We start from the raw sequence: 11,142 nt of genomic DNA on the forward strand, positions 1-11,142 counted from the left end.
ACAGGTTTTTCCATGGTATGTTAAGCTGAACTTGCAAGAAAATCTGTATAGTCATATGTATGTCGCTGGTTTTGGTGTATCAAGGTGCAGAGAGGTCATGAAGTCGCTCACATATCATAACAATATCAAATATGTGTATGGGTGCGTAACAACTGACACATTTATAGTATGTAGATGATACACAACAAAAAAACCTGTTGACTGAGCTAACTACTACAGTGTAAAATGGTTTTACCGATAAACTGCTGTAGTTTTGGGGACCTGTATTTCTTTTTCCACTCCAGACCAGTGTGGTGGAGCACTCAGTGGTAACAACATTAGAGATCAAACAGCAAGTATAGGTAGGCCACAACCGACTGAAGAGAATGAAAGTGTATGAAATGATTCTGTTACATAATTAGTTCTCTAGGATTCCTCAGGCTTGTCTTATTCGTTTGTGCCACACCAGTATATAGTTTCATACATTTCGATTGTTTACAACCTTATTTACTCTTTTTTATTATGACCCATTTGTATAAATATTTTACCTCCAATTTTAACCAAATTCTCTTATATGGCTCTACTACTTCTCATGTTTCTCTTTGTGAAAATACTATCGCCAACCATCACCCTCTTGCGCCATATGCTGTGGGCTGCATGTACTAGCCATATACTTTTTGTGTGTTTCAATGCCGAGTACTGTGTAAGCAGCTGGAAGCATGAGCAGCTGCGTCTCCTGTACTGTGCGATGCATCCATGCAGGCTTCATCCCGTTTTAGTGGATGTAGATGGCGCCGCATATCTCAAAAGGCGACCTGCTGCCTCTATACACAGATATACATACTTCTTGCAGATGAAGTCAGTTATTTGCTTTCGAATACGTCTTGACAATTTTCGAGCTGACGAGTTTCATTTGGACGCCATGTGAACTACTTTAAATATCTGACTAGAGGAACTACCTCCTCGGGCTTTCATGTGGTTTAGATGCGGTTCTCTACATTTTAAATTTCTATATCAGTAAGCTCCTTTACATATTTTTTAAAATTTTGAGTGTGCTTTGGTCTCTTAGCGCAATAGACTGGGTTCTGAACATTTTATTAGCCATATTTGGGTATAACTATGAAGACTTTTGTAATGGAATCCTTGCATAAAATGTCCTTGGTTTACTTACCACGTCAAAATTGGATAAAATCCCGAGCTTTCGATGACTACCTCCGTCATCTTCGTCGGGGGTAAAACTGTCAGGACCCCTAACAAAAATGATGGAGGTAGTCATCGAAAGCTCGTGATTTTATCCAAATTTGACGTGGCAAGTTAACTGAGAACTCTTTATGCATATTCTGGTATAGTTTGCTCTTAACTTATAGAACACTGCACAACGTTCTTAAAATCCCGACCACAGTAGTTTCCTGTTGGGACATTTGTATGCATGGCATCATATGTGCTTAACACCATATTTTGACCGTAAGAACTTTTTTCCCATTCCTAGTCGAATTTTTCTGAGTTGAGGCCTTGGCATTTATATGAAAAGTTGTGTTTTTTCTCGTAGGCCAGTCTGAAGATGCCTTGGTGAAATGCATCATTGGAGGAGAAATAAAATAAAAACTCCAGTCTTGGTATCAATATGTTTGGTTCTTTCAACAGTTTTTCTGGTTGCCTGAAGCACCTTTATCAGTCTTATATAAATTAATACAGTATGTTACATTATATGCAAATATAATATGGTAAGTAAGAATTGTTAACACTTTTTAGGAAGACAGTAGGAGCCAGTTGTAAATGATTAATGTACACAATTGACAAATAGCAATATTCATAGATAACGAGAAAATCGTTAGAAGGAACACATCATTTTCGTTTCCATTTTCCAGCTTTGATGACATCTGTCATTCCCACTTGACACAAAAAAGAATTGTTTTACAACTGAGAAACTACACGAAATTCAAAACTACAAACTCATGTTTTAAAGTGTAGCAATATTTCCAAATAATATGAAAAGCATCCAGCACAAAATTATGCCTACTTTTGTTTATATATAAAGGGTATAGTTATTTATGCTTCTTACCACCATGCTTAAAAGAACAGTAGCTCAATGGTTTAAAGTAAATTGACAACAACATTGGATCCCTCATACTAATGCTAACAGCGATCCCTCAAATTGTTGCAACAATAATTCCACGAGGCTCATTGTCAAAGCAGCTTTTAGGAACAAACTGGTGAAACTATAGATACAAATTTATGGAAATCAAAAGGTAAAAGTTGAAAAAAAATCCATAAAACATTAACACTAACACGTATAAGGTTAGATCACTGATCTCAAAATGTCATAATCATATCTTAAAAATTCAAAAACTAAAATTTTATACATTATCCAAATATGCCACAAGAATGTGGCTCTTTTATTCTATCTGGTCTCCTTTTATATCGCTGTCGATATTCTTCACATTGTTCCACTACAGCTTTGGTAAATATGGAAGACATGTGAGTAATGAATAACTTTCGTTCTTTAATAGAGTATACTTATCAGACATTGAAAACTTTGTGCATATAGGTAAATTGGAGAGTTTGTATACATTATGCCAAATTCACATGTAATTTAATTAGTTAACCAGTAGAGAAGCTCACACAAGTGGAGAAGTATATAATTTACCACACTTAAAATTATACAAATACAGTAATGTGAACATTGTTCAGTACATACAAATCTGTCAGTTTTAGAACACAGTCAATAAAATCTGTTTCAAGACAACCAGATACCTGAATGTTCTGCACTGTACACAATCGCATTGCCACAAAAATTACAAGTATCGATATAAGGTTTACATAGAAAATTAAGTTAATTTCCCTAAAAGGAATACTGATCTATGGGCTATGGTTGTCAACTAACACTTATTTATAAAATCTCTCTCTGCCAATTTCTACTGACCTAATTAAGCTCACTGGCAGGTTCATGTGAGGTCTGTCTCCATTTGAACTATGACACTTTCGTATCCCGTTTCCATGATTTTGGATGCTTTCCTGCTGGTATGTATAAGGATACCCTACTTCAAATCAATAGATTTAATTAAGGATGTCCCACAAATGACACATGTATGTGATCTCTCGTGCATATGTACAAGGGCATGAGTCCTGAGACTACTAGCCATGGTAAATGATATCCCACAACACCACATTTGGATGGCTTCTTGATGTTATGTATATACGTGTGCTTCTTGAGGGCATCATACACAGCAAAGGGTTTCCCACTAATAGGACATCTGTGTGGTTTTCAGCCAGAATGAACTAATGCCTGCTTTTTGAGATAAGTAAGCTTAGTAAATGATATCTTCCAGATTTCACATTTGTGTGCTCTGTCTCTGCTATGTATTAAAGTTCCCTTTTAAAACATCTGACCGAGCAAAAGACTTCCCACAAACATCACATAGATACAGTTTCTGGAAAGTATGAATTACAATGTGCGATTGGAGATGAGATAACTGAGTAAAAGGTTTCCCACAAACATCACATTTGTTGGGTTTCTTACCTATATGGATTAAGGATTGCATGTTGAGATAACTAGAGAGAGTAAATGATTTTCCACAAACTTCACATTTGTCTTTTCGCCGTACGGTATGTGCCAGTAATTGTTTTTTGAGATTTTCAAACGTAGGAAAGCATTTTCCCACAAACACGACATTTGTGATTTTTTTTCGACAGTGTGCACTAATGATACTTTTTGACATTACTAGGCCTAATAAATGATTTTTCATAGAAATCACATTTATGTGGTCACTCTTTACTATGTATTAATAGATGTGTCTTGAAAACATCAGGCTGAGCATAAGATTTCCCACAAACATCACATAGGTACAGTCTCTGGCCAGTATGACTTAATGTGTGCAATTGGAGATGGGCTGATTGAGTGAAACATTTTCCACAAACATCACATTGATAAGGTTTCTTTCCTATATGGATTAAGCTATGCTTTTTAAGACTACAAGAGCGAGTAAATGATTTTCCACAAACTTTACATTTGTGTGGTCTGTATCCGGTATGTGTTCGTAAATGGACTTTCAGAGTATGAGACCTAGTAAAGCATTTTCCACAAACATCACATTTGTGAAGATTCTGGGCAGAATGACTTATTGTATGCGTTTTGAGATGGGATGACTTACTAAAAGATTTTCCACAGACATAACATTTGTGTGATGTCGCGTCACTGTGAGTTAATTTGTGTGTTTTCGGATTACAAGACTGATTAGTTGATTTCCCATGAAGTTCACATTTTTTGATTTCCTCACTATCATATACTGAAGCTGCTTTTTTGAGAAGATTTGATTGAGTTACAGATTTTTCGTTAACGACAGATCTTTGTGGACTGAAATTATCAGTTGTAGTGAAGGATTTCGTAGAAGAATCGAATTTGTGTGGTCTCTCATCAGTGCAAATTATTTCATGGGACTGGCTTCTACGAAGTTTAGCAGTGATTTTGCCACATTGATCTTCCTTTTTACTAATCCCTGGCATCGTCTGACAATGAGTGCTGAAGCTGCTGTGGCTGGGAGATACTTCATCAGACAATGTACAGTTATGTGCTGTTAACTGAACACCATCAGAGTTAAGCTTCTTGTCTGACGAAAAGCTCTGCTTGCGTGAACTGCAGCCAAAGTCTTGAAACTCCTTTTCCTCTACGTTGCAGCTACTTATAGCGTATGATCTGTTATCCTGGGTACCAAATACTTGTGTTTCAACACCATTTCCGACAAAATGCGCTGATTTGTCTGCAATGATCTTCACATTATCAGCAGTCAGTTCTTGCAGCCATGTTTCTTCTAATAACTTGTTACCAAGCTCAAGGATATTTTTTCTTAGCCTGAAACATAAAGATGAGTGTAATATGTAGCCATTCCACTGTACGCTGAGAAATAAAATTTTAATAATTGATTGATTCTGTACTACAATTGAAAGTATTTCAAATATACACAAAACAAAATTTATATTCAATTACTACTGAACTATAGTGTTTATATACATATTGTCCTGAGTTTCAACCCCTTGTAGCTTAGCATATCAAAATACAGATTGTATAAACAAAGCACAAATGAAAGATAGATATTGTACCTAGAGTGATGCAAAAATTGTTGAAGAGCAAGCTCTACGTACGTAATAACAAAAATCATGCACAAATCAGAATGCCAATAACAATCAGATGTATTTCGTGTGGCACTATGACCATCAAATACTGTTAGCAGCTCATTTGTTGGGGAATGCACCATAAGAAGCACAATTGGTAATAGGGCAGTGGTGGCTTTTGAACTGAGTTGGGTACGAAAATTAGAAAAGCAAGGGGCACAGTATTTGTGACAGGAGAATGCTGGTTCATTAGTATTAAAATATTATTACAGATGTTTACAAATTCCTCAGTTAATAGATTTCGTTCACATTGGAATTGAGCGATCTCACTGAATAGATGAATACTAAATAGCATCTGTCTGCAAAGATAAAATCGTGTGAGAAAGAAGAGCACAGTAAACAGACACAGTGCATGAGGGTAAACCAGAACGCCACTGATAAACTTTGAGAGGGTGTTTTGGTATATCTTCTGACTCTTTTGGGATAAGGTACATTTGCTCTACAGCACCTCTTCAGAGTTATTGCACCTCGTTCGGTTTCTTGTCCCAGTTACATTTGTTTCTGAATTCCACTGACTATAGTTCACAACACCGAAGGTGTCGAAATGATGCAGAGTATGTCCTGTTCCAATTCGCTCATGATACCTGCTGTGGACAGTGGCTATGACCTCCTTACCTCATTATCACTAAGTTTGTATTCAGTACTGCTCGGTTGTGAGTGGGGTTTGGTTTTCCAGCAGTGTCAAAAATGGTTCAAATGGCACTGAGCACCAGGGGACTTAACTTCTGAGCTCATCAGTCCCCTAGAACTTATAACTACTTAAACCTAACTAACCTAAGGACATCACACACATCCATGCCCGAGGCAGGATTCCAACCTGCGGCCGTAGCGGTCACGTGGTTCCAGACTGAACCCCTAGAACCGTTCGGCCAATCTGGCCGGCTCCAGCAGTGCCAGTTGTGCTTTACCTGTGATATGCACCAGTACTATGGATACGTTTGCTGATGAAGATTTTTTCTGAGTTTGAGTTCACTGAATGTGATGCGAGAGTGACAGGGCGCCACTATACTGATCTGCTGCCACACTGACAGCAACTGCATCGCAACACTTTTACTTCTCTCCATAGGGACATATGAGAGACACGATACTTCTATGTTAGATTGGAAGGTAATGACTTTGTGGCGTAAGATAGAAAGCTAAATAGGGAAGAAAATGCGTTACATGTGTTTTGTGACATTGGTGTACTCAGCGCATTGCGAAAGCTCTGAGCAAAAGTCAGTTAGTCAGTGCATCGATAAAATGTGGATTTCTTGCAACCAGCAGACTTCCCAGTTCGATTTGCATTTACAGATTGTTTGCTGCAGCAGTGTGCAAAAGAACCACTTTCTCTGGTTTAGTTTTGTTCATAGTATGCATAAAAGCGTAGGCATGTTGAGCAGTAACAATAGCCATGTATAAGATGACGAAAATCCATAAACACTTGTGCATCCTATGAACAGACACCTGCTGTGAATGTATGGGCTCATATGGTCAAAAACTTTGTTACTCGACTGTTCGAACTAAATGATGCAATGAACAGATTCATGTATAAAATCGTCACTTAGCCTGTTCGTCCCCAGTCCTTAGAAGTTTTTCTGCTTAGAATTCGTCTTCTGACGTGGTTTAAATGTGACAGGGTGCCGAAATACTGTTATGAACCGCACTGAAGCACTGTCTGGGCGGCAATGCGTTGGTGGCGGTGGCCCTCCTCCATGGCCAGCTCAATTACTGGCTATGACAGCAAGCTCATTTCTCATCTCTGGGAATGTAAAGAATCTAGTTAAAGTGAGTTTGGCTGGTACTGACACGGACCAGTTTGCTGAAATTGTCGCTGTAGTAGAACAAGTGGGGAAACTCCTAGAAATTTTTGGCATGTAAAACAGTCGATGAACCGTTGGCTGACACACTGTCGTGAACACAGTGGCCTGAACTATGAATAACCCTTATAGGGCAACTGTTCTGTGTTAACTGCTATACTACATACTAACAGAATAGATTGAACACACTATATTAATAGTATATGTGGGTTTTCTGAGGGATGTTGCATTACTATGTGTTTCGTGTTGTACATCTTGTTATCATATATTACAGGCTTGTTCACTGTCATCTATGTATTTTCACAGAAAAATAGGTGATTTTGGTAACAAATCCAATAAACCATAATGACATTTTCACTCAGTAATCTGTGCCTGAGACCAGGGTCCCTTGTACCGAAATCTTCAGATAACACCCGTGTCATTGGAACATTGGTTCACACTCTACATCCACATATTGTTGCCAACTGACTAAAATTGGCACTCCAGTGGGATTAAAAATTAGTTTCATTATTTTATGTATTGTATTCACGTTAGATCAGATTGTGATTTCCTGGGATATCAAGGACCCAGTATTATGAAAACGATGAGAAAAAGGCCATAAGGCATCAAGCGTAATTCTGTAAAGTATCATGAAATCATTATAGCACATAAGAGTGGTTGCCTCCCCAAGAACCATAGACCTTGCCGTTGGTGGGGAGGCTTACGTGCCTCAACGATACAGATAGCCATACCATAAGTGCAACCACAACAGAGGGGTATCTGTTGAGAGGCCAGTCTAACGTATGGTTCCTGAAGAGGGGCAGCAGCCTTTTCAGTAGTTGCAGGAGCAACAGTCTGGAAGATTGACTGATCTGGCCTTGTAACACTAACCAAAATGGCCCTGCTGTGGTGGTACTGTGAAGGGCTGAAAGCAATGGGAAACTACAGCCATAATATTTCCTGAGGGCATGCAGCTTTACTGTATGGTTAATTGATGATGGCGTCCTCTTGGGTAAAATATTCTGGAGGTAAAATTGCCCCCATTCAGATCTACAGGTGGGGACTACTCTGGGGAGCGTTGTTTTCAGGAGAAAGAACACTGGCGTTCTATGGGTCGGAGCATGGAATGTAAGATCCCTTAATTGGGGAAGTATGTTTGAAAATTTAAAAAGGGAAATGGATAGGTAAAAGTTATATATAGTGGGAATTAGTGAAGATCGGTGGTAGGAGAAACAAGACTTCTGGTCAGGTGAATACAGGTTAATAAATACAAAATCAAGTAGGGGTAATGCAGGAGTAGGTTTAATAATGAATAATAAACTAGGAACACGGGTAAGCTACTACAAACAGCATAGTGAAAGCATTATTGTGGCCAAGATAAATACGAAGCCCACACCTACCAGATTAGTACAAGTTTATATGCCGACTAGCTTCGCAGATGACAAAGAGATTGATGAAATGTATGATGAGATAAAAGAAATTATTTCAGATAGTGAATGGAGACGAAAATTTAATAGTCATGGGTGACTGGAATTCGATAGTAGGAAAAGGAAGGAAACGTAGAAAGTGAATATGGAATGGGGGCAAGGAATGAAATAGGAAGCTACCTGATAGAATTTTGCACAGAGCATAACTTAATCATAGCTAACTCTAGGTTCAAGAATCATAAAAGAAGATTGTATCATTGGAAGAAGCCTGGAGATACTGACAGGTATTAGATGGATTATATAATGGTAAGACAGAGATTTAGGAACCAGGTTTTAAGTTGTAAGACATTTCCAGGGGCAGATGTGAACTCTGACCACAATCTATTGGTTTCGAACTGTAGATTAAAACTAGAGAAACTGCAGAAAGGTGGGAATTTAAGGAGATGGGTCCTGGATAAACTGACAGAACCAGAGGTTGTAGAGAGCTTCAGGGAGAGATTAGGGAACGATTGGCAAGAATGGGGGAAAGAAATACAGTAGAAGAAGAATGGGTAGCTTTGAGTTATGAAATAGTGTAGGCAGCAGAGGATCAGTAGGTAAAAAGAAAGGAGCGCTAATAGAAATCCTTGGGTAACAGAACAGATACTGAATTTAATTGATGAATGTAGAAAATACAAAAAAGCATTAAATGAAGCAGGCACAAAGGAATATAAACATCTCAAAAATGAGATCAACAGGAAGTGCAAAATGGCTAAGCAGGGATGGCTAGAGGACAAATATAAGGATGTAGAGGTGCATATTACTAGGGGTAAGATAGATACTGCCTACAGGAAAATTAAAGAGGCATTTGTAGAAAGGAGAGCTACTTGCATGAGTATCAAGGGCTCAGATGGAAACCCAGTTCTGAGCAAAGAAGGGAAAGCAGAAAGGTGGAAGGAATAAATAGAGGGACTATACAAGGGCGATGTTCTTGAGGACACTATTTATGAAATGGAAGAGGATGTAGATGAAGATGAAATGGGAGATATGATACTGCGTGAAGAGTGTGACAGAGCACTGAAAGACGTAAGTTGAAACAAGGCCCCGGGAGTAGACAACATTCCATTAAACTACTGATATCCTTGGGAGAGCCAGCCTTGACAAAACTCTATCATCTGGTGAGCAAGATGTGTGAGACAGGCGAAATACCCTCAGACTTTTAGAAGAATATAATAATTCCAATCCCAAAGAAAGGAGGGGTTGACAGATGTAAAAATTACCGAACTATCAGTTTAATAAGCCACGGCTGCAAAATACTAACACGAATTCTTTACAGACGAATGGAAAAACTGGTAGAAGCTGACCTGGGGGAAGATCGGTTTGGATTCCGTAGAAATGTTGGAACACGTGAGGCAATACTGACCCTATGACTTGTCTTAGAAAATAGAGTAAGGAACGACAAACACACGTTTGTAGCATTTGTAGACTTAGAGAAAGTTATTGACGATGTTGACTGGAATACTCTCTTTCAAATTCTGGAGGTGGCAGGCGTAAAATACAGGGATTGAAAGGCTATTTACAATTTGTACAGAAACCAGATGTCAGTTATAAGAGTTGAGGGGGATGAAAGGGAAACAGGGGTTGGGAAGGGAGTGAGACGGGGTAGTAGCCTATCCCTGATGTTATTCAATCTTTATATTGAGCAAGCAGTAAAGGAAACAAAAGAAAAATTCGGAGTAGGTACTAAAATCCATGGAGAAGAAATTAAAACTTTTAGGTTCGCCGATGACATTGTAATTCTGTCATAGACAGCAATGGACCTGGAAGAGCAGCTAAACGGCATGGACAGTGTCTTGAAACGAGGATGTAAGGGGACCATCAGAATAAGCAAAACAAGGATAATAGAATGTAGTCGAATTAAATCGGGAGTTAGATTAGGAATTGAGACACTTAAAGTTGTAAATGAGTTTTGCTATTTGGGTAGCCAACTAACTGACGATGGTCGAAGTAGAGAGGATATAAAATTTAGACTGGCAATTTGTTAACATCGAGTATAGATTTAAGTGTCAGGAGGTCTTTTGTGAAAGTATTTGTATGGAGTGTAGCCATGTATGGAAGTGAAACGTGGACGATAAATATTTTAGACAAAAAGAGAATAGAAGCTTTCGAAATGTGGTGCTACAGAAGGATGCTGAAGATTAGATGGGTAGATCACATTACTAATGAGTAAGTATTGAATAGAATTGGGGAGAAGAGAATTTTGTGGCATAACTTGACTAGAGGAAGGGATCAGTTGGTAGGACATATTCTGAGGCATCAAGGGATCACCAATTTAGTATTGGAGGGCAGCACAGAGGGTAAAAATGGTAAAAGGAGACAACAGGATGAATACACTAAACAGATTCAGAAGGATGTTGGTTGCAGTAGGTACTGGTAGATGAAGAAGCTTGCACAGGATGTAGTAGCATGAAGAGCTGCATCATAACAGTCTCTGGACTGAAGACCACAACAACAACAACAACTACAACAACAACAAGCGCGGTTGAAGTCAGCTGCGACTTCAGCCAATGAGGAAAAGATACTGGCTGAACACTGAATCCTGAAAGATGGTCACTGATGTATACATCTGTCTGTGTTTGCAAATTGTTTATGTGTTGTATCAGTGGCTATAGTGTAACATTACCATTGTGTCTGGAGTAAAACGATATGAATGTATGACTCTCATTTATTTTCTTGGTGCAGTCCAGACATATTGCAGGGACTTTGGATGAAAAGGCTTATGTTGACTACAGAATTTTGTACTCATTGTGTTG

Source organism: Schistocerca cancellata, chromosome 11 (genome assembly GCF_023864275.1).
Source record: "Schistocerca cancellata isolate TAMUIC-IGC-003103 chromosome 11, iqSchCanc2.1, whole genome shotgun sequence".
NCBI classification, from domain to species: Eukaryota; Metazoa; Arthropoda; class Insecta; order Orthoptera; family Acrididae; genus Schistocerca; species Schistocerca cancellata.